This window comes from Aotus nancymaae, unplaced genomic scaffold (genome assembly GCF_030222135.1).
Source record: "Aotus nancymaae isolate 86718 unplaced genomic scaffold, 86718_ANA_hifiasm-v0.15.2.pri h1tg000036l, whole genome shotgun sequence".
Lineage (NCBI taxonomy): Eukaryota > Metazoa > Chordata > Mammalia > Primates > Aotidae > Aotus > Aotus nancymaae.
The window spans coordinates 55025708-55050480 of NW_026988450.1; the positions used below are offsets into that span (position 1 = coordinate 55025708).

General features: G+C 40.1%; 1 protein-coding gene across 2 annotated transcripts in view; it reads left to right on the forward strand.

Annotated features, from left to right (window-relative positions):
- The first annotated feature begins 1660 nt into the window (after positions 1-1660).
- The window catches only part of OXR1 (oxidation resistance 1), a 483050-nt gene continuing 459937 nt past the window's right edge, over positions 1661-24773 (forward strand). Inside the window, exon 1 of one of the 2 annotated variants that reach the window (XM_012474910.2) lies at positions 1661-1871. The gene's annotated coding sequence lies outside the window, so the exon portion shown is untranslated. The remainder of the gene's footprint in view (positions 1872-24773) is intronic. The other variant, XM_012474909.2, reaches the window with a different exon arrangement.

Genomic DNA, 24773 nt, shown 5'->3' on the forward strand with positions numbered 1-24773 from the left:
ATAGGAGAGAGGACATCTTGACCCAAATAGATAAATTCCACTACAGTTCCATGATAAAGCACATCTACATTACTTAGTAGGATTAGCAAAGCCTAACTAATTTATAATACTGCCAAAACAAAGTAGCTTTATTACAGTCTGAACTGAGATAATTATAAAATACATACCTAGTCTATACATGGCTTGTAGGAGAGTCTCAGTAAATTCTTTCCGATTTAATAAAAATGAAAGGCTATCACTTTCAACATAACACAAAATTTAAGCTGCGAATGCTCAGAAAGAAATTAGGGGAAAAATAATGGAGGACAAAAGTTGCAATCGGCTTATCAATCGGCTTATTGTTGACACGCCACGCCACTGAGAATAGTTTCTAATTTTCTTGAGCCCTTATCTCAGGTAAAGCTATTAACTCGGGAAACAGGTTATGCAGAAACCATGAAAGTTTCTAGTCTAGCCGACCCTGGGTTCAATACTCTATTATTCCAGGCAAGAGGTGAGTGCCTGTTGCTAAATGACAACATCCCGTCTGTCAGAGGGGAATAAGAATGATTCTCATTGGGTGGTCGTGGAGGTGAATGAAACAAGACTACAATTTGACCCAGGAAATATTTATATCTCTCGCTTTAAAGGAGGGAATTAAAAAAATGATCAGAAACGAAGGTAGAATATAGTGAACACGAATAGCGGGAAATAGCTAATGTGCAGGTGAGGTGGCTGAAAGGCTCCTACGCTCAAAGTGTTTGCTGAATGCACAGGAGATCTGGGATACATCCCGAACTCGGCAAGAGGACCAACTCCTTTCCTCAAGGTTACAGAACAGCCAGGTTTCAGTTCAGGTCTGGAAATCTATCCATCTGGAGTTTGCACCCTTTTCGTTTTGCAATTTAAAACCGGGTTGGAAGGGAAAGGAGTGAAGGAAGATGTGGAGAAAGTACATTACAGTTCGTGTGACAGGAACAAGAAAATCTCCAAGGTCAGGGTCGGGTGTCAACGAATTATGCAAAATACTGCGGAATAAGGAGTCACAAACGTCTTGCAAAGAAATCTGAATTTTAGAAGCTCTTTGCAGAGCTCCCTTCAGTCCGCTGCAAGCTGCCTTGGGTCCCTCTCTAGGCTGTCGGACTTTGCCTTCCTTTCCTCCTTGTTTTTTCCAGCAACCAAAGCACCTGAAAAACATTTTTTTTCCTCCGTAAATCTGAACACATTTCCTCGTAGCGCAGAAGCTCTTTCATTGCTTTAACAAAACTTTCTTCTGCTTCTCTAGGGACAACCTAGTATTAGAGCTGCCCGTCAGGCGGGACCCTGAAATCGGAGCAGCTCTGGCTTAGTCCAAGCTATTCAAGTGGGCGCCTCCCCGGGAGGCTCCGTCTCCACCCGGGTGCAGATCTGAGTGCAGGGAGAAGCCTGGCAAGACTCAGCGAACTGGGGTCCCGCCGCGGTAGCGGGCAAAGAAGCTCGAGTCTGGGCCCAAATGGCGGCGCGCGGGGAGGGGTGCGCGCTAAGCCCGCGCGGCTTCCGCAGGAGCTATTTTTAGCGGTGCGTGGCTCCCCCCGCCCCGGGTGTGGTAGCCTCCGGCTCGCGGCGCCCGCGACTCCTCTCGGTCTCCCCTGCTTCTGCCAGCTCTTGGTAGCTTCCACGCGGGCAGGTCCGGAAACTGAGCATGTCTGCAAGCGCTCGGCGGCGCCGGCGGCAGCGGGGGCAGAGCTGCGCTGCGTCAGGCTGAGCCCATTCACCGCGCGGCCGCAGGAGCGCAGCGCGGACTCCGCGCCGCCCAGCCTCGACTCCGCGCCGCCCAGCCCCGCCGAGAGGGGCGCACTCGCCGCCGCGGGGCCCGCCGCCGCTCACCGCAGCCCCCTCCTGGCGACCCGCAAGTAAGTTTGTGAGGCTGCTGGGCGGTGGGGCGAGGGCTTGGCGCGCGAGGGAGTCCAGGTGGGCTAGAGGGAGGCGCGGCTGGCGCCCAGGAGAGCCGGCTGGCCTCTGCCCCCTGAGCCTGGCGCCTTTCGGAGCCGCTTAGCCAATTTGAAAGCGGGTGGCCATTGGGATGCTCGAGCGGGGCGACGGGCAGAGCAGGAGGGCAGAACTAGCTCCACCGGGGGCCCAGAGGGCGGACTTGGGAAGAAGGAAAGACCGCGCGGCGAGGGAGGGGACCGGGCGGGGAGGCTGGGTTTGGGGCGCGGGAGCCCGGCCAGGGACAGCCGCAGAAGGAAAGTGGGGGTGTCGCCGGTGGGTAGGGTGGGAGCAGCGTGAGAGCACAGTGTTGGGGGCGCAGAGTGGAGGGCAAGCGTGTCTTTACCAGAGCGGCAGGAGGATAGGTGGAATGTGGGGCGCGTGGAAAGCAGATTTGAACGAGAGCAAAGGACGCCAGTGGAAGGGACATTGGTCTCCGGAGTGGCGAGTGGACTCGGATAATTTGGGGAATCAGTATAAGGTTAGGGGCACGAAATGATGGAGTCAGCCTGGAATCATTCTCCTGATAGAATACGCGAGGCCACATGTTGGGAACTGGCTGGAGAGAGGATGATGTAGAAAGTGGCCTGGAAGTGCCAGCTGGAAAATCGCTGAGGGATTTGGGTGAAGAGGTGGGGAGTGGTGCGGGATCGGGCGGAGGAACTGGGCTGCTGGTAGGGCCCGAAAGGTTCAGGAGAGGGCTGGAGGTTTCCCTGTGCCGCCTGGAATAGTGATTTAGTACTGTTCGCCGAGGTTCACTTTCACCCCGGGCTCCTCCTCCGTCTACTACCTGGCTTGGGCGCACCTCGACTCGCTGTTGGCGAGCTTGTAGGAGCTTTAGATAGACATCAGGCAGTGAGGAATGTAGTCGTTTGGGGGCGGGGGGAGCTGCTCGGGCTTCCCTTAAGTGGTTCCTGGCACACTGAGGGTGCAGTGTAGGGTCTGAATGTGTGTGTTGGAGGGGTAGGGTGGGGTAGGGGGAGTGGTGTCAGTTCTAGGCCACAGGAATTTGTGGTCTGGCCCCAGAAGTGCGGTGTTTTTGGCCGGGAAGTCAGGCAGAAGTCTGCAGTCTGCAACTCGGGTCGGGGCGTGTGTGTGCTTGTGCGCGCGCGTGTGTGCATGTTTCCGGCCCAGGGTCGCGTGTGTGGCTGCAGACTGTCTCCATGACAAGAAGATCCAGGGATCCACAGGCGGCACGGGGAGGGGATTAGGGGAACGCGCTTTCCTACGTCTTTTCTGCCTCCTTTTCCCAGGGTAGCATTCTTTGCTTATCTGGTGATGCCTCTCTCTAATCTCTCCCTGTTCCCTTACATCCCAAACCTGATGCCGGTCTTCTCTGATTCGGCACTCTAAGGAGGACTCAGCTGCCGGCTGCGACCACAGTGGACTCCCTCTTTGGAAGGGAATCCTGGGAGTCCCGGCCGTCAGAGGAGTTCCCACATCCAAAGGGTCCATCTCCGAGGCGTCACTCAGGGGGTCCGCGGTTCACTCTACTGCCCCTTGCAGGTGACGCTGTGATTGTTGTCTGCGGTCAGGGAAGCACGATGGCTCCAAAAGGCCAGTGGAGCCAAGAAGCAGGGACAGAAACCAGCACTTAAGGGATCTCTGGCGAGGGCCTCCCTGGAGTTTACGACATGTAAATATAGCAAAAGAGAAAAGAAAAGAAAAGAAAACATCAGGTTACTAGAATAAACACGTCCTAAAAGCTTATGCAAAAACGCCTTTTTGAACAGCAAAAATTTCACCCACCAAAACAGGGAGGCAAGAAGCTTCCACAATGTGCAGGATCGGAAACAGGACTAGCCTGGCTTGGGGGTGGGGGAGGGGGGTGAGAGTGGGGGAGGGATTGTCGGCTTTTCCATCCAGCTTGCCATGTTCTGTCGTCGGTTTCACATTTTCAGAGAGATTTGACCAGATACAGGGAATGAGGATGGAGGCAACTCTGGAAGGATGCAAAGAAGGGAGAGCAAGTACTGTACCTACTGTCTGCTCTCTAAGAGGGCTGGTCTCATAACTAGAGACCCAGTCCCTGAGATCTTGTGTGCAACCATCAGAAATAGTTCAGGACATCAAATTGCAGAGAGAAGATTCAGATGAAAGGAAACAAGAACTCTGTGGAAAACTGTTGGGGACAGTGAAACAGGTTGTCTTGCAAGGTGATGTCTGTCCCGTGGAGGGACACAACAGCGCGGACAACACGGTTCTAATGGCCAGGGCCTGTCCTTTTATTCCATGTGACAGTGGCTGGCTGAGTTTCTAGTACATTTTTGAAATATACCCTTTGAAATATGTTGATTATCCTGGACATCTGTAAGATGGGAAATTTGAATAAAAAGGCTTCTGCTATTGGCTTTTATTGCTATGATTTTTTTCATTCATTATTATAAAGCCTATGAAGGTAAAATAAATGATTATTTCAGCCATTAATTCTGTTCTCCCCAGAATGCTGTTCAAATAAAACATCATCTGATATGTTTGCCTGTATTGTTTTGTTTTTTGGGGGGGTCAAGGAAGAGGGAAAATCGGCTAAATTGATTAGGGTGTCATATAAAAGCAGAGATTAGATCTTATGAGTTGTGCAGGAATAGTCTTCATTATAGAATGCTAAATTTAACCTGAGATAAGAGAATCTTTTACTCTCCACCTGCTGCATTTGAAATACAAAGGATTGTACCCTTGGGCTGGTTCCTAGCCCTTAAGTGGAAGCCTAACTTGGCACTTTTTTTCTGGAGGATTGTTCCCTAAATCTGGTAAGCTTTAGAAAATAGTCAATGGAATATTTGTTGCCCTAAGGTAAAGTCATTATCAAAACAAAAAAAAAAAAAAAAAAAGAAAGAAAAGGTGGTGAGTTGGCTTGAGGCAGAATGAGAAATAGAGATGTCAGTTAACCTAAAAGAAGACAAATCACTTTCTCTCAATTTAGAGATAGATCTTATTGATAGGCTTAGAGCAGTGATTCTCCATTGGGGGCAGTTTTGCCCCTGGGGGATACTGACAGTGTCTGGAAATATTTTTGGTTGTCACAACTTTGGGAAAGAGGTGCTGCTGGCATCTTGTGGGCCAGGCCAGGGATGCTGTGAACATTTTACAATAAACTGGACAGCCTCCTGCAATTATCCAGCCCAAATGTCAATAATGCTTAATTCGTGAAACCTTGGCTTTCAACAAGATGTGCTTAACATTAAAAGCAACCCCTTTTAGGATACTTACAAGTATTTCCATCGGAAGTCCATCTTGAATATAAAGAGTAGTTAATAAGAGACTTTCTTTGCAAAATGGTCCCATGTTCAAAAACACTTGTTTTAAGGAAATTAAAGAGGCTTCCTTTTGGCAGAACTTTTCTTTCAGCCTTTAAAAAAACAATCCTAAGATATACTGAGAATTTCTAAAAGGTGAATTATATACATGTGTGCATGTGAACTAAGTAAACATCGTTTGATAAAACCAAATCAAAACTATTCTGCTGTACTAATTTCACTGAACTTGTTTGGTAATTGCTTTTTAAAATATATAATCTTAATGTTTAATTAAAATGAAATTAATTTAATTAAAATTACAACTTGTAAGTTTCTTACCAAGTGAGGGATTGAACAATCAGAGAAAAATGTTAGGTAAATATTTGAAGCCATAAAAAATATTCCAGAATGAAACCTTAGTATTTATAGGTATCTACATAGAAAAGTAAGAATGTTGTATAATTTTCTTATACTGTATTCAGTTTCCATTTGAAATCGACAGCATGGAGTGTATTGTGAAACATCAAGCCTTTCGATTCTGTAGCACAATACATTGCCTAGAAAGGAAGAACAATACCTTACATCCATAAACGTAATAAGAAACTGTTCTAACATCCCCTGCACGCAGGAACTCAGAGCACTTATTAGGTAAAAGGCTTGTCATTAGCACAATGAGGCCTAGAGAAACTAAAATTTGGTCATTGTTTCGAGCCCCTCTCCCACCCTCTCATCCATTTTTGTTGTTGCTGTTGGCTTGTTTCAGGATTCATTCTGAAGGTGTTATCATTAAGGTTGCTTACTTCCTTTCTTGTTCTAACAACCATTCCATTCACCCTTACCTATTACTATCCTTCAGGGATTTGTGTTGCAGCAGACTTGATATTCCTGCTAAGACTCTGGGGCACCCAGTAACCCTGCCCCTTTTTCCTGTGTGTACAGACAAAAACAGTTCTTATTTGCTTTTAGGTGGAACGGGGATTTGTGCCTGTCTTGGAAAAAGGCAGTGGGAAGAGCCTTTGCTTTTCAGAAAGGCAGCCTCAGTTTCTCTGCTTGTATCTTTACTGAATTAGTTTGTTCAGTTGCATATTCTTGCTATTTCAGCTTCCTCTTTCCCAAGGGAATAGTGAAAGAACTGAGGAAAACATGACTTCCTTGTAAGCAACACTGGTATTGATAGAATGCACCTGTCATTGGACTACGTGAAAGCCCAATAAATATAATTTGAACCAATGATAATCATATTTGTAAATTCAGTAAGCATTTTTATACTCAACAGGAGCAGGTTCTCTTCTAGACACTGGGACTCTTGCACTTGCAATACCCAGATATATCTCTAAAATCCATCTGTACAAAGAAATATAAGATGGGCATTCATTTTCATTGAATTTGCAGCAATTATAGAGATATTCCCTGATTCTTGAAAAGACTTCAGAATACAATCGGTGAGATGCAGAAGGCAGAAGAAATCATTAAGTGGAAAACAGTTACATGGATTTCTATACAGCCTAGACAAGGAGGGAATGAGAAATTTGAGGTGAAAGGGGTCAGTTCTTGTCTCCCTTTTCCTTTTGTTAGCAAATGGTTATCGATTTTGTTTGACATCTGAGCAAAGAGAGGTGGTTTCCTTCCTTGCAGATACTTGTTGAATGGATGTGTGCCGTTTTGCACTTCTCATAGCCGCAGTGGTAGAAGACAGTGGGCTGGATGGCACTGGTAGTTAGAGGAAGGAGAATTTCAGATCAGTTTTGTTCTAATGGTGTTTTCAGCAAAGGCTTTAACCACACACTTTCAAAGACTGAGCATTCTGTGTCACTATTTTGAGGAGACTAATATAGAGACTACAGAACTGAGCATTTTTGTTATTTTGGGTACTAGGCAATACCTATGCTTTAAAGTATACTTATTTGGGGAAAGCATATTTATTTGGAGGAAAAGGAAATATTAATAAGATGGCAGCTCCTTTTACCTAAAAACAAACTTGCTGCTCACTCTGGCATGTCAGTTATTGTCCCAGCTGGACTGAGGGTCATGTGAGAATTTTATCAAACACTGTATGTTGCTCTTGCTAAATTCAGAAGCAACAACAAACACACACGGCAAGATTTTGAAATTTATGCTGTAACAAAGGCAAAATGAATATCTTTTTTAAAATTTCATTTTATCTTATAGTTGTTAAAGATAAGCAATAGCAATGCAGGAAAGAAGGCAGCCTTGTTTGTGGAAGGTTTTACTTTTGTTTACAAATGCTTATTCATCTTGAGAAACAAGAATGAGAAATAGAGATGTCAGTTAAAGTGGAGGAAGAGAAATCACTTTCTCTCACTTTAGAGATCTTATTGATAGACTTAGAGCAGTGATTCTCCACTGGGGGTAGTTTTGCCCCCTAGGGGATACTGACAATGTCTGGAGACATTTTTGGTTGTCACAACTTTGGGGGAGCAACAAACCTGGAACATTTCCCCAGGCTTTCAGCCTTTGTAAATAGTGTGTGTCTTCTATCTCTGGAATATTCATTATGTGATGTCTTTTGGAATCTGAATCCTGGGCTCAGATGACTGATACAGCTCCTTCTAATTTTGTGATTTAGAGTTGTCTCTATCTTCCTAAAGAAGGTAAAAGAGACATGCTGTTTTCTATTGGGGGTACAGTAGTAGGTGCAGGCTGTAGTCTGTTTTACAGAATTACATGCATGTTGCTTGACCTTCCTCTGGGACTCCACTGACCAAACCATTGAACTCAGCGTTCTGGATTATAAAACCTGATTTTTGAAATTTTGATTTGAACAACAGTGTTTTGATCAGGTTTGACAGTCGACTCATGTATTTGGAAAACACTGACTGATAAGCTACAATACTAACTATTCATTTACAAGGAAAAAGACACAGGCATTTAGGGAGGATCAAGAGCTTCGCAGTCAAATCTGGCCCTGCTGCTTAGTAGTTGGTGACTTTAGATGAACTAAACTTTATGGAACTTCTATTTCTTCATCTTTAAAATGAAAATGATTATGAAGTGATTTGCCTGAGGTCAGTGGCCACTCTGAATCATTTCAGTTTGGTTTACAGTTTTCAGTATCTCCATCCAAACCTTCTCCTCCTTAAGAGCCTGCTTATTTTCTTGGTTAAATCCATGTTTCTTCCGTTTATTTAAAAATGCTCCAGAACCTATATTGAGCTCAAGAAACTCTCCTTTCAGTCGTTAGATTCGAGGTCTTCTAGAGGCAAAAAAAAAAAAAGTAACTGATGGGTCTCTAATTACGTTCAATTCAGGTATTCACCTAAATGGTCAAAAACGCCTTTTTATTTTTTTCCTAATTGGGATGAACATAAGTAGAGCTTTAGGTAAAGATAACTAAAACCAATCAACACCATATACATAATGTCTTTCAACTAGGATATATTTTTTGATGATCAGAAAATTGAAAATTGGCCCTTGTTGATAATTCTGTTATTAAGTTGATATATGTTTTTATTCTAGTTCAGTGCTGTTGCTGTTATGGTTTATTGAAGCATTTCAGATTCAACAAAAATCTGGAAACCTACATGTTCATTATAAAGTAAATAATGTATGTATTCTTATTTGTAATTTATGGTGATTGATATGTGTATGATCAATTGGAATAATGAAAGACTTAAAGTTGGAAACCAGAACAGATGGCAACTTTGAAAGAACATTCCCTTTAGCATCAGACAACTTTAAATTCAAATCTCTATTTCTCAGTTACTAGCTATAAAAAGTTGGGGGAATTACTTTCTACCTTACTACTTTTTGAGAATCATATCCACCAGATTATAGGTTATGATTCCTGTGATGATTCGGTGAGATAAGCAAGTAAAGATGCTAGCATGATGTCTGGTACCCGCTTTGTCCTTGTACTCTGCTAATTCCATCACACAGCAGCTGTGCCCTTGCAAGTGATCATTTATGCTTGAATCTGTCCAACTGTTTTACTCTCAAGAATCAAAAAAAAAAAAAAGAAAAAGAAAAAAAACCCTGATATCAAGTGATATCAAGTTTCTTGAGGGAAAAAAAAGAGAGACATGATTCATGACTGTGTGAGTAAGTGGAGCTTGGGGGCTCTATCTGACTCCTGAGGGGACCTGATTCAGGGCTCACACCTTGTGACCAGTTCCATTGCAGTTTTCATTGCAATGTCTTGCTCCTCTTCCTAAGTCTTGGCTCTGTTCTTGACAGGCTCACTCCTCAGGTTTCTGAGATGGCTGCCAGAAGCTTTCAGAGCTTCATGTTCCTAGGTTCAAACCTAATGAAGAGGACAGTCTCTCTCTATACATTTTACAGAGGAAAGAGGAAGCTGCTCTTCCTAGAAATTCCAGCAAATATCCCTAATCATGTTAAGAGCCCTCCACCAGTCATAGTGGCCAGAAATGTGGAATATACATACTGGTTGAGGAAGTGTGTTTTCCCATAGAAAATTGAGGGATTATTGTTTGTATACTGATTGTATGCTAGCAAGATAATGAATAAGAAGCTACCACAGCATTTACATTATCGTTTGGCCCCAAAGAACAATGTTAGAGTCATGGTTTTATTTCATCTGGGTCATGGTTAAAGTCTAGGGATTCTTTCTGTACCATTACTGAATACGTATTTCTAGTGATTGATCTGAATTTTCAAGATTAATGGCACCAGTGCACATTAGCTCTCTTCACGTGGCACCAAAGAATACACACTAGAATTTATGGTTTGCGACAAACAACTGTTTGTTCAAGGAACAAATTAATATACTTTCTTACATTAGATACTAGATCATAGAATCACTGTTTTCTGATAAAAGTCAGGAGAAGCTGTCATCATGTAAGTAGTTAATCTAACATCCAGTGATGTATTCCTTTGTTTCTGGGTTACCTTACTGGCCTCTGATCCTTCATCTTCATACCAAATTATACTTTTCAATAAGGCTACTAAGATTTATGCAACAAACAAGTCTTAGTCTCTGCAAACATGGTCAACTAAAAAAAATTAACTTGTTAAATATTTGTATATTAAAACAAAATTCCACATCATCCATTGGGGCTGTTTTGACAGAAGTCTCTTAAATGCAGTCATTTTCTAAGATAAAATGTGATCCTTTTAAATTAATATATTTATGGACTAAAGATATTTTCTCTCATTTATTTTTCACCCTTTGCATAGAGAGATTGGATGCCATGTATCACCTGTTAAGCAGAAGAATGTTAACAGCCATGATAAATGGCTTTGAGTAAAAAAATATTTTCTTCTGTTTTCATTCATCCAAATGGTTTAGTCACATAAATAAATGTAAGTGCCTTATTTTAAAATGTCTTAAAATGGGAAAATAAAATCACATATCTTTGCATTTTTAAAGCTAGTAGCTTTCATGCTACTATAAAATGTAGTCTACTTGTGGTAAGTATGTCAGTGTAGGAATTGGTTTTTCCATATGTAGTTTCCAACATGGGAGGTGGGAGAGATACTCTAGCACACTGAAGTTAAAAAATTAAAAACTACGGAAATGAACTAGACATTCATTACCGGTTGTATCTATTTAGGTTCTTACATTCTTAAGACCAAAAAGTTGAAAGGTGTTCTTTCACACGACTAAAGTATCATTGAAGTGAGATTTTTACCTCTTTACCAGCATGTTTTTAAATTTCAAATCAGCAGTCACATTGGTGGGTGTATAACAGAGAAAGCATAAAGTCATGTGAATATTTCAGATACAGTTTTTAATTATCTGAAATATGAAATGAACAATTAAGAAGAAAAAATCACCATTCTGGCATGATAAAGATGTTCTGTAATTTTAAGAAATACCTAGAGAGAGATCATTATAACGTAGCCTTGAAGACACAGCTGTTGATTATATAATATATTAAGAGTTTAATGTTTCAGTATCATGCATACATTATGTTTGTCCCTAAATATTATAGATAAAGTTTTCTTTGGTATTGCAGTTTTAAAATTATTTTTGCTGTATGATGGGACAGAATAAAAGGTTGTTAGTAGCTTAGTTAGAAACTATGCACTTTTTAAAAGTTTTCCATCAATTACCTCTTTTGACCGAAGCACAGAGATTTGCAAAAACAGTAATAGATACATTATAGATAACTGTAGATAGAAAAAACTCCGAGCTAATCATTTAGATTATTGTGGAAGGGAATGGAATAAGGCTGAGATTTCACTGGAACTTATTAATAGTGGTAAGTCCAAATAAGGCAAACCTTAAAACAGAACAAAATTCAAAGTTACAATGTTGTAATTTATCAGAGTTCCTTCACTGACTTAAATAGAAATGGGTTCTATTCAGACTAAGTAGAAAGGAATCCATTGGATGGTTATGGCGGACTTCATGGAATTGAAGGAAATGCTGAAGAGCAAGACCTTGGACAGGATAGTTTTCCAGTGCTGGAATGGATCGGCTCTAGCTGTTTTCATGACAGCATTTAGAAAGGACAGAGACAGAGAGAGTTTTCGGGGAAGAATAGGCCATTTTGACCAATAGTCCTAAAGCACAATCTATAATCCATTACTACTGGAAGAGAGGAATAAATGATAACTGGGCAGGCACATTAGACTGATGTCCATTCAGGATGCAGAAACTTGCTTTAGTGATCATGAATTACTAGAAAGAGAAAAAAAAAAACCCTTGAGTATATTATCTTAACAGTGTCTATACGGCAGACAGAAATACTGTTTTCATTTCCTAAGGCTGCATAACAAACTACCACAAACTGGGTAGCTTAACAGAAATGTATTCTCTCATAGTTCTAGAGGCTAGAAACCTAAAGTCAAGGTGTTGGCATGGTCATTCAGGCTTTGGAGGCTGAATGGGGAGAATCTTCTTCATGCCTTTCTCTTAGCTTCTAGTTTTGCTGGCAGTACCTAGCATTTGTTGGTTTATAGACTCATCATGCCACCAGTCTCTGTCTTCATCATCTCATGGCCTTCTCCGCTGTGTTTCTGACTCAAATTCATAGAGACAGAAAGTAGAATGGTTGTTGCAAGGAGATGGAGGGATGGGGGCACAGGGAGTCATTGTTTAATGGGTACAGATTTTCAGCTTTGAAAGGTGAAAGACTATTGGGGATGGGTGGTGGTGATGGTTGCACAATGCTGTGAAGGTACTGGATACCACTGAAATGTACGCTTAAAAACAGTTAACATGGTAAATATAATGTCATGTGTATTTTACCACAATTAAAAAAAAAAAGTAAACATGTAAAAAGTGAAGAAGAAGAAGAAATTAGTGAAAATTTTTAATTCTTAAAAGTCAAGCGAGGGCCAGTAGTATAGCTGAGAGTAACTGGGAGCCTCAGACACAAGGGAAATCTGTGTTCATCCACGAGTTCTTTCCCAGGGACTTTTACTTAGTACTTGTCAGAAATTTTGAGGACAGAGACGTTGAAGCCCCCTTTGGTTCAACAGGTTTGCAGGTATCGAGACTCTGCCCTTAGGAACAGGCACAAAATCCCACATATCACCTCAGATTTTTCTCTCATGTGAAAAGCCTTACACAACTAGGGGAAGAGCAGAAACTCTAGGGCCTAGGGTCCTACACTGATCCAAAGCAGAGGTCTGCAAGAGATACAGAGTATATTTTGGTGCCACATGAAGAGGGAGGGTCAGAAAAGTTGAGGAAAAGTCAGCCCAAGGCCCAGGTCCATTGGGCCCAAGACTAAAGTTGGACCCAAAGAACTCAAAAGTTTACAGCAGCTGCATTCACAATTGCCCCAAATTGGAAGTAACCCAGATGTCTGTCAATTGAGGAATGGATAAACAAATTATAGTCATAGATTCCACAGAATAGAATTTTACTTGGCAATAGAAAGGAATAGAGAAAATTTTGCAGACCTCACCACTGTAGCAGTGATCACTGAGGATAATCATTGGGGCAGGAGCCATGAACATTTCATGAGAACTATTGGAAAACGTAAATGTTTGGAAGTAGATTAAGGCAGTTACATAGAAAGCAGGAGTACTTAGAAGGGCTGATTATAAGGGGAGAATATTAGGCTGGGAATGAGTGGCCCTAATTTTTCAGTAAGGAAAATATCCTATATACGGTCTGAATTTTTTTCATTATCATACATAAAATACTACTGATTTATATGCTATGTACATTTTTAAAACTCAAAAGCCTTTTGTCAATATATATGAAACTTTTCCCATACCCCAAACTTACATCAAGTTAATTACAGAGTTTCCAAGTTTAAGGGATTTGAAAACTTCATCTAAAATCTTTCTAAAATACGGATTTTTAACCTGTAGCTCACTGACATGAATAGAATTCAGTTAATACACAAACCTGGACAGAGAAAATGACATTTTTATTGTTACTGACCTCTAATTTAAATTTGGCGTATTCATTCATTATGAGTGTGGGTCACAAACCACATAAGTAATCAGCAGTACCTGTCACTTTGTCACCAGTAGAATATATCACATTACAGTTTGCAGATATTTTGAAAAATCATTTATGCTCATCACAACTTTGAAAATATGATTATTAGACCTGCTGTTAGATCTTTTTATTTTTAGTTGGCTCAAACAGTATGAGAGTTAGTGGTGCTGACCTGCCACACATTTGAAAATCCACATATAACTTTTTACCCCTCAAAAACTTAACTACTAATGACCAGAAGCCTTACCAATAACAGTTGATTTTGTGTGTTATATATACTGTATTCTTACAATAAAGTAAGCTAGAAAAAAATACTATTAAGAAAATTATAGGGGGAAGAATCAATATCATGAAAATGACCATGCTGCCCACAGTAATTTATAGATTCAATGCTGTCCCCATCAAGCTACCAATGACCTTCTTCACAGAACTGGAAAAAAACACTTCAAACTTCATATGGAACCAAAAGAGAGCCCGCATAGCCAAAACAATCCTAAGCAAAAAGAACAAAGCTGGAGGCATCATGATGCCTGACTTCAAACTATGCTGAAAGGACACAGTAATCAAAACAGCATGGTACTGGTACCAAAACAGAGACATAGACCAATGGAACAGAACAGAGGCCTCAGAAGCAACACCACACATCTGCAATCATCTGATCTTTGAAAAACCTGACAAAAACAAGCAATGGGGAAAGGATTCCCTGTTTAACAAATGGTGTTGGGAAAACAGGTTATCAATGTGCAGAAAGCAGAAACTGGACCCCTTCCTGAAACCTTACACTAAAATTAATTCCAGATGAATTAAAAATCTAAACATAAGACCTAACACCATAAAAACCCTAGAAGACAACCTAGGCAAAACCATTCAGGACACAGGCATAGGCAAGGACTTCATGGCTAAAACACCAAAAGCAATGGCAGCAAAAGCCAAAATAGACAAATGGGATCTAATTAAACTCCAGAGCTTCTGTACAGCCAAAGAAACAATCATTAGAGTGAACCGGCAGCCAACAGAATGAGGAAAAATTTTTTTAATCTACCCATCTGACAAAGGGCTAATATCCAGAATCTTCAAAGAACTAAAACAGATTTACAAGAAAAAAACAAATCCATTGAAAAGTGGGTGAAGGATATGAACAAACACTTTACAAAAAAAGACATATATGAGGCCAATAAACATATGAAAAAATGCTCATCATCACTGGTCATTAGAGAAATGCAAATCAAAACCACATTGAGATACCACCTCATACCCGTTAGTATGGCAATCATTAAAAAATCTGGAGACAACAATGCTGGAGAGGATGTGGAGAAATAGGAACACTTTTACACTGTTGGTGGGAGTGTAAATTAGTTCAACCATTGTGGAAGACAGTGTGGCGATTTCTCAAGGACCTAGAAATAGAAATTCCATTTGACCCAGCAATCCCATTACTGGGTATATACCCAAAGGGTTATAATTTTTTCTGTTATAAAGACACATGCATATGTATGTTCATTGCAGCACTGTTTACAACAGCAAAGGCTTGGAACCAACCCAAATGTCCATCAATGATAGACTGGATAAAGAAAATGTGGCACATATATACCATGGAACACTGTGCAGTCTTAAAAAATGATGAATTCGTGTCCTTCACAGGGACATGGATGAATCTGGAAACATCATTCTCAGCAAACTGACACAAGAACAGAAAACCAAACATCGCATGTTCTCACTCATAGGTGGGTGTTGAACAATGAGAACACGTGGACACAGGGAGGGGAGCATCACACACTACAGTCAGTTGAGGGGACTAGGGGAGGGACAGCGGGGGAGGTCAGGAGGGATAACATGGGGAGAAATACCAGATACAGGTGATGGGGGGATGAAGGCAGCAAACCACCTTGCCATGTAGGTACCTATGCAACAATCCTGCATGATCTGCACATGTAACCCAGAACCTAAAGTACAATTAAAAAAAAGAAAAAAAAGAAAATTATAAGGAAGAGAAAATATGTTTAAACATTAAGTGGAAGTGAATAATCATAAAGGGTTTTATCCTTATCCTCTTCACACTGAGTAGGCTGAGAAGGAGGAGAAAGAAGAGGGATTCGTCTTGCTTTCTTAGGGTGGCAGAGATAGAAGAAAATGCACTTATAAATGGGCCCATACAGTTCGAACCTGTGTTGTTCAAGAGTGAACTGTGTTAATAAAGAAACACATAGATTGCATCAGAAATTCATTCTTTTAAAATTTGATAACTGTTTCTCATTGCGTTTAGTTTCATTTGAAATACTATGTATTTCATTTTTAAAATATATTATAGGTTTGCAGATTCCCAGAGGGACTTCTAGAACTGAAAAAAGATGAAGAACCTAAAATCTTTCTTTGACTCCTCTCAGTAGTAAGTTCTATTCAGTGTGAACACTGTCTTGGACCAGAAAGCCAGAACTATTGAGGGCATTCTTACCACACTTGTGCTTGATCTCCAGAGGCCAGCTGTGCAATTCCATAGGAAACACTGGTTGTAGCAGGTTTCCTGCCATTTGCTGAGTACAGTGGGCACGTTTCTGAGCATCTGTAGGTTCTCTGTGGGCTTCCTAAAGGACTTTTCCTATGTGGAGCCAATGCAGCCTTAGAATTAAGTGCTTTATACAACCCATTGTAACCCTTCCTATCAGGAGGCCTAGGTTTCAGACCATCCCATATGCATGACTCTGGATCTCTGGAGTGGGGAGAGACAGCTCTGAGTCTGTTGGGTTCAACCTCATGTGTCTGTGAATTCCATAAGGACCGACATAAAACTTCCAGGCCCATAGGGCAGGGATATTTTTCTAAGTTTTAATGTAGTTCCCTGTCAGGCTGGGTATGACTTAAATGAACATATCACACTTGCCAAGATCTATACTGTTATTATGTTTTAAACTTCATTTATTCTAAGGGCTGTCGTCCCAAAGCATATCATTTGAGTGACTTAAATATCAGTGGAGGTAGTAGTTGAAGGGCATCCCCCTGAGGAGTAGGAGAATTGCTTCCCCTTGAGTCGTATTTACAATTAGATACATATCCATTCTAAAGGTAAACTTTCTTTACTTTTTATTTTTTTTGAGACAGGGTCTCACTCTGTTGCCAGGCTGGAGTGCAGTGGCATGAAGCTGGCTCACTGCAACTTCTTCATCCTGGGTTCAAGTGATTCTCCTGCCTCAGCCTCCGGAATAGCTGAGACTACAGGCACACACCACCACGCCCAGCTAATTTTTTTATTTTTAGTAGGGATGGGTTTTCACCATGTTGGCCAGAATGGTCTTGATCTGTTGAACTCGTGATCTGCCTATCTCGGCCTCCCAAAGTGCTGGGATTACAGTCATGAGGCACCGTGCCCAGCCTAAAGGTAAACTTTCTAAATATTTTAATATAGCTCATTTCATTTTTGACTCCCTGATGGGAAATTTTGCCTTTTTTCGGGTAAAATCTGCTTTAGTTGAACTTCAATCATTGACCTAGGTCAGGTCAGTGAAACCTCACAATTATTTAGGAATTTCCTGAAGTTACTAAAATGTTGTTACTGTGGCCTTCCTGATATATTCAGGGAATGCTAATCATAGTAACATGTGCCAAATCAAAATATATTTACTGGGAAATAGCAGTTTTAGGTTGCATGGAACTTTTTTTAAAAAAAAAAAAAAAACCTTTGACCAGCCTCTTCCCAAATGCAGAGAACACTTTTCTAACAAATGCTGGGGATCCAAGTATGTGCCAGGCACTCAGCTGAACACAGGATACAATAAGGGGTAAAGCAAACATGGTCCATGCTTTTGTGATGCTAATAGTATAATGTGTGTGCTGGGAGAGGATGTTAATTAGACTACCTGGGAGGTGCTCTGAAGGCCTAGCAGATGGTGGCCGGGAGGTTGTGCTACAGGGGAACATGACACTGATAATGGAAAGGTGCCTAGGTTGAAGGCCACTTGGAGCTGGGGGCAGGAGTAGAGAGGTGTTCCAGGCAGAGGAAACAGGTTGGTACATATGAGGACACAAAAGATGGTCAGTCTGGGGAAGGTGAGAGTGGGACCAGATGGAAGTGGAGAGGTAAGCCAGTGCCAGATAATCGAGTCCTCTTGTTGAGGCTAAGGATTTTGGTCTTTGAAGCAGGGGTGACATGATCAACCATGTTTTATTGTTACAGAGATAATGATATTTATTTTCCAAGAGAAGAGATAGTATTCAGCAAAATCAGCATGCCTAGAAACTTTAAAAAAAAAAGTCTTCTGTTTAAACATAATGGACATGATAAATGTATCATAATACATAAACAGCATTACAAATATGCCTTAACCTCCAGATAGCAAGCTTTCAGTTTCAGTGCTAGTATTAAATTACTTGTTTCTCCGAGGTTCTGAGCACAGGGAATTCTAAACCACTTGCCTTTGTCATTTGCCTTTGAAGAATTGTTTGTAAAGTTTCCATTATACAAAATTATTACCATTAACTTCAATCTTTTTTTAAAAAAAGGCTGTTAAAATTATTCAGCTGTTTGTGTGCTATTTTAATTGCCATAGTTCACTTGTTTATTTAAACTTTATTAAAGGGATGGAGGTGTTGTTACTGTAATTGAATTGAATTGACTTAAAAAATAGTCCCTCATAGGGATGGTAATCTCTAGTACATTTAAATTTATAGAAAAATTTTGAGTCTCTCATTTTATTAGCAAGCATAGGCCAAAGTCATAGTGAACAATAATGTATACATGACCCTCTCAGGTACTCCTCTGAATTATAAGTCCTTGTAATCTTTGCATCATTTGAATAAGAATGTAAGATGCAGTTTTCATTTCATATATGTATTTCTTTAATGGGAAAATTTTGTCTGCAGAGTAATTGGGCAGCGCTGCCTCATTTTTAGTGTTAACTATCCATGGGGATTAATTACTTGTCAGCTCATTATATTACTTTCATGGAAACTCAGGTTTGTGGATATTTTGGAGCATTGGACAGTAACAAGTGTCATTCTGTTTAATACTAACAACCCTGGGTCTGTATGTCCCCATATGTGCAATTTCTGAAATGTTTCACATGAAGCAAAGATAGCTTGTGCTGAAACAGCTGGCCTCCACCTGCACTTGGGAGGCTCGTTATTAGTCACCAGGTACTTATTATCTAGTAAGCAGAAGACATAAGATGTTGCATATTGATTCTGCATCCATCCTGAGGCACTTTCAGAGGCCCCTTAGAAAAGGATATTCAGAGGAGGTTGTTAGAGCAGTTGCAGAGAATTCTTTTTCTGTGTATGGCATCTTTATGCATGATGTCAATGAGAGCTTCAGAGTCTACTATCAGAGGACCTTGTTCTCTAGCAGGTTCTATTTTTGAGACTGTATTGTGAATGTGTGTGTTTATGCAACATTCCTTTGTGGACTTCCCTCCTTTTGGGAATATGTGTCTGTAATCTACGCAACATTCTTTTGTGGAGTGCCCTCACTCCCTAGCCAACTTTTTCAGTCCTGTGGTGATGTGGGGCTGATCTGCCACTTTTGCTCCTGTTCCCCTAGGGGGAAGCATGTGACCTATCCAGCCAAATAACTCTCACCTCTCCTCGCAGTGAGTTGCTCAAGGATAGATTCAGGATCTAAGCTGGTAAAATGATGACAGTATTCCCTGGGATTTTGACAGAACACTAAAAACGTGCTGTCTTTCTCATACAAAGCTTTTAGGATTCTTGTCTAGTGCAGCCGATGGCCATCTTTGTTATCCAATGGAGGAAGCCTGCCTGAAAGTGAAATTAGTCAAAACAAAACAAAAAGTAAAAAAGTACATCTAGCCCATTAATCCCATCACAGCTGCAGCCAGTATGATTTCTGAATATTTCAGCTGCATTAACCCATTATTTTTCACTTCTGTTTAAGCTAATTTAAGTTAGTTTTTTTAATAAAAATAATTAAAACATAAATGCTGCCTATAAACTGTCCCTACACTGAGGTGGCAGCAGAAAGAAAGAGATCTGAAGATATCATCTGATACAGATGTAAAAATTTCTGTTGTTCTGAGTCAAAAACACTTTGTAAGAGAGACTAAAGAATGTGGTAACTTTTCTGTCCTTTTAAATTTTTCTTTAAGTAGCATTGGATGTTTTAACAAAACCTTTCTACATTCTGAGGTTGTAGAATCCTAGTTTTTCACATATACAGAAATGAGAGACTTAGTGTTGCTGTGTATTACAGAAGCAAACATAAATGGTAGCTGGATGAATCCTAGTTACAGCTTTGCCATTTGAAATCCATGGCTACATGTATTTCTTATGCATTTGATTTTAGCGTGAGGTATTCTAAGGTCTATTGTTCAACAAATAAGGTATTACAACTCCAATAATGGTCTCTAACATGAATAACAAGATTAGAGGGACAAGCAGTAAAAATAATAAAAGACAAATTACCTTGTCGATTCTCTATTTCTAGTAACTCAGCAATAAAAGCCATTTGTGTTCTCATTTGGACGTTAAATAGCTATAAAATATGAGTCAGTCATTTTGGATGCAAAATTCTGCCACAGCTTCATTCCATTTGGTATCATAGGTATCAGTTTCTTACAGACGTTTCCTTTTAACAACAGGAAAGAAAAGATACCCAATATGGTAATAAAAATGAGTATTTCAAATGTCCTGTAGACCTAAAGTGGAAAGCAGAAAAGCAGAGGAACTATAATGACATTTTTGGTATCAGTTTATGCTAAGGGCTTATTTTTCATGATTTCTTTATGGGAAGACATGTGAAACATGTATAAATTAGGATTGTTCATGGCTAAAAGAAGGTCAGGGGTATCGGAGGTATTATTAAGATTCACTTTATCTTACATTGATACTTGTCCTGTGGATAGTAATTTCTGCTAAGAAGGGTTATAAGATAAGCCTTTTAACTAAAAATAGAACATGGTTACTAAGCTATAAGAAGATCTGCATATTAATTCACTGACCAGAAAACATTGTCTTCCAAGGTGTGGTCAGAGTGGTCTCCAAGTACATTATGAAACACCTTGGTTGGCTCACTTCCAATTAGAGGGAAAAGTGCAATAAAAAATTTCCCACATGGCATCATCGAATGTACTAAGGTGTTTAATATCCCTGATGATACTGCAACAGGAAAAATAAATTTCTCCTTCCCAGATAATTTAATGGGGAAGAGCACCCCATTTAAAAAAAAAATTCTGTACAAAAGAAAGTAGCATGAGCATAATGAAACTCTGTGCTGTATTTAGTGAACTGATGGCTTAATAAACTGTTGCCTTGGTGACAAAAAAAAAGTTCTGACCTTTGTATCTATAAGAAATTTTTCTAGTAAGCAAAATTAGCATTCACATTTAAATTTGGTGTTTGCCTCCAGTACTTGACTTGTTATCAGTTCCTATTTCTACAAGCCTATATAGTTAACAGAACAGAGCTCCTCTGAGCTGTTCCAGCCAGATGGAACATTTCATAGTCTCACATGGGAAGTGGCTGGAATCCAAACTTCTGTGTGGTGGAGCTTCCTGTGGATTCCGATCTGTCTGCAAGTTCTTCTACCAAAAGGAGTGAGGTGTGAAGCGTATCCTGTTGCCATGGCCACACCCATGCAGAATGCAGAGGCTGCTGGATGGGACCTACAGCTGCAGCCTGAAGACAGTTGGCCCTGAAAGCAGATGGGGTCCCTGGGCTCTGAGAATTTAGTATTGGCAGGTGAAGTGTATTGGAAGATGTGGGAGCCTCCTTAAATTTTGTGAAATTAAGAAAAGAGAGAGCTGGTCTTGCAGAAGTCCAAGTGTTGACTCTGAATTTATGAATATTGCACTTGGTACATTGCTGACAGCCTGAGTATTCTGTTATTTACGGTACAGACCCTGATGCAAGGAAGGAACTGTTTCAATGCAGAATAGCATGAACCACAAAGGAGCAACATCTGGGCAACAAAAGTAGAAGGAAGGTACAAATATTTCCTATAGACTGTCATGAATGTGGGTTCTGATCTGAATTGATTTAGGAACACCTCCCCTGACAACCTAAATATATATAGAGAGTATGTATGTGTGTATATATGTATGTGTATAAATATATATGTGTGCATATATGTGTGTACATATATATTACATTATACTTAAGATACCTGCATAATAAACTCTTAAGTCATTTTAATTCTGAATTTCAGGGATTCACAACTCATTCATTCATTCATTCTTTCATTCAACAAGTATATTGAGTGTGCACTCATTGCTAAATATTGGGAACGAAAAGTGGTGAATAATACCAGAGAAATCCTTGCTTTCACAGATTTGGCTTTCCAGTTTATGTGACAAACATCCAAGGAATATACCTCAAAATAATAGGAGCCATCTATGAAAAACTCACAGCCAGCATCATACTGAGTGGGCAAAAGCTGGAAGCATTCCCCTTAAGAACCAGAATAAGACAAGGGTGCCCACTGTAACCACTCCTATTCAGCATAGTATTGGAAGTCCTAGCCAGAGCAGTCAGGAAAGAGAAAGAGATCAAGGCATCCAAATAGGAAAATAAGTCATCAAGCTCTCTTTCTTTGCTTCTATACCTAGAAAACTCCAAAGACTCGTCCAAAAGACTGCTAGAACTGATAAGTTATTTTAGTAAGATTTCAGCCTATAAAATCAATGTATAAAAATTAGTAGCATTTGTGTACACCAATAATGTCCAGGCTAAGAGTTAAATCAAGATCACAATCCCATTTACAATAACCACAAATAAAGGAAATACTAGGAATACAGCTAACCAAGGAGGTGGAAGACTTCTACAAGGATAACTACAAAACACTGCTGGAATAAAATAGACATGATGCAAATGAATAGAAAAACATTCTATGCTCATGGATTGGAAGATTCAGTATCGCTAAGATGACCATACTGTCTAAAGCAATTTATAGATTCAATGCTATTTCTATCAAACCATCAATGTCATTCTTCCAAGAATTAGAAAAATACTGTTCTAAAATTTACATGGAACCAAAAAAGAGCCCAAATTGCCAAAACAACCCTAAAAAGGAAGAACAAAGCTGGAGACGTTATACTACCCAAGTTCAAACTATGCTATAAAGTTACAGTAACCAAAACAACATAGTACTGGTACACAGACAGACACATTGATATGGTTTGGCTATGTCCCCACTGAAATTTCATGTTGCATTGTAGTTCTCATAATCCCCATGTGTGATGTGAGGGACCCAGTGGGAAGTAATTGAATTATGGAGGCCATTACCCCTACAGTGTTCTCATGATAGTAAGTGAGTGAGTTTCATGAGATCCAGTGGTTTAATAAGAGACTCTCACCTTTGCTTGGCATTTCTCCTTGCTTGTGCCATGTGAAGAAGTACGTTTGCTTCCCCTTCCACCATGATTATAAGCTTCCTGAGGCCTCTTCAGCTCTACAGAACTGTGGGTCAAACCTCTTTCCTTTTTAAATTATCCAGTCTCAGGCATTTCTTCATAGCTGTGTGAGAATAGACTAACACACACATAGACCAATGGAACAGAGTAAAACTCAGAAATAAAGCCACACACTTATTCTGATCTTCACAAGGTTGGTAAAAACATGCAATAGGGAAAGGACTCCCTATTCAATAAATGGTGTGAACGTAACTGGCTAGCCATATGCAGAATAATGAAACTGGAGCTTTTTTACCAAATACAATAATTAACTCAAGATGGATTAAAAATTTAAATGTAAGATCTCAAACTACAAAATTCCCAGAAGAAACCCTAGGAGATACCTTTCTTGACATTGGCTTTGGCAAAGAATGTTTGGCTAAGTCCCAAAAGCAGTTGCAACAAAACCAAGAATTGACAAGTGGGACCAAATTAAAGAGCTTCTGTATAGCAAAATAAACTATCAATAGAGTAAACAGACAGCCTATAGAACTGGGAGAAAATATTCACAAACTAAGCATCCAACAAAGGTCTAACGTCCAAAATCTATAAGGAACTTAACAGCCAAAAACCAAATAACCCCATTAAAAATGGACAGGGGATAGTCACAAACACTTCTCAAAAGAAGACATACAAATGGCCAACACACAGATGAAAAAATACTCATTATCACTGATCAGCATAGAAATAAATAATCGAAACCACAATGAGATAACACCTCCCACCAGTCAGAATGGCCATTATTGAAGTTAAAAAACAGTTGATGCTGGCAAGGCTGCAGAGAAAATGGAACGCTTATACATTGTTGGTGGTAAATTCAGACATAGTGGAAAGCAGTTTAGAAATTTCTCAAATAACTTAAAACAGAGTTTCCATTTGACCCGCTAATCCCATTGCTTGGTATACGCCAAAAGGAAAATAGATCATTCTACTAAAAAGACACATGCACTGCTATGTTCATTGCTGGGCTATTCACAGTAGCAAAGACATGGAATCAACATAGGTGCCCATTAATGGTGGATTGTATATAGAAATTGTGGTACATATACATCATGGAATACTATGCAGCCATAAAAACGAATGAAATCATGTCCTTTACAGCAACATGGATTTAGATGGAGGCCATAATCCTAAGTTAATAAATGCAGAAGATGAAATACTGCATGCTTTCACTTATAAATTAGAGCTAAACATTGAGAACACATGAACCTAAACATGGGAACAGGAGACACTGTAGACTACTAGAGGGGGAAGGAGAAAGGAAGATGTGAGTCAAAAAGCTACCTACTGGGTATTGTGCTCACTATGTGGGTGCAACACACCCATGAAGCAAACTTGCATGTGTACTCCACCATCTAAAAGTAGAACAAAAAATCTAAGTGGAAACCATTATAAATGCAAGATTTGTATTAGCATTAAATTGCATCATTCTTGGAAGTAAAAATAAACAAAACAAAAAAACAATTAAGCACATACAGCAGTCACCCGCTTAACTGTAGTTTTCCTTTTTAAGGTTTCTTTTACTAGTAGTCAACCGCAGTCTGAAAATATTAAATGGAAAATTCTAGAAGTAAAAAATTTCATAAGTTTTAAATTGCATGTCATTCTGAGTAGCACACATGTATTAGTTCATTTTCATACTGCTGTGAAGGAATACCAGAGACTGGGTAATTTCGAAAAAAAAAAAGAGGTTTAATAGACTCACAGTTCCACATGACTAGGGAGGCCTCATAATCATGGCAGAAGGCAAAGGAGGAGCAAAAGCATGCTTTATGTGGTGGTAGGCAAGAGAGCATGTGCAGGGGACCTGTC